Source organism: Egretta garzetta, unplaced genomic scaffold (genome assembly GCF_000687185.1).
Source record: "Egretta garzetta isolate BGI_Z169 unplaced genomic scaffold, ASM68718v1 scaffold1715, whole genome shotgun sequence".
Taxonomy (NCBI): Eukaryota; Metazoa; Chordata; class Aves; order Pelecaniformes; family Ardeidae; genus Egretta; species Egretta garzetta.
In genome coordinates, this window is record NW_009259832.1 from 6,023 (window position 1) to 6,288 (window position 266).

Below are 266 nucleotides of genomic sequence, written 5' to 3' on the forward strand. Positions count from 1 at the left end.
AGAGTAGGCGGCGGCAGCGATGGGGGCGGGCAGGGGGGCGGTGCTGGCGCTCCGGGAGCGGTGGCAGTGGATGACACAGTTGTCCGTGATGTGGAGCGAGTGCAGCGTCCGACCCTGGTCCTGCAGCAGCTGCCCGCAATAGATGAACTTCATCTGGCTCTCCTCGCCCGGGAAGTACTTGCTGCGGAAGGAGGGAGATGGCAGAGATGGGGCTCAGGGACGCACCTGAAGTGACCTGGGGCTGGGGGACAGCCCACTGTAAAATC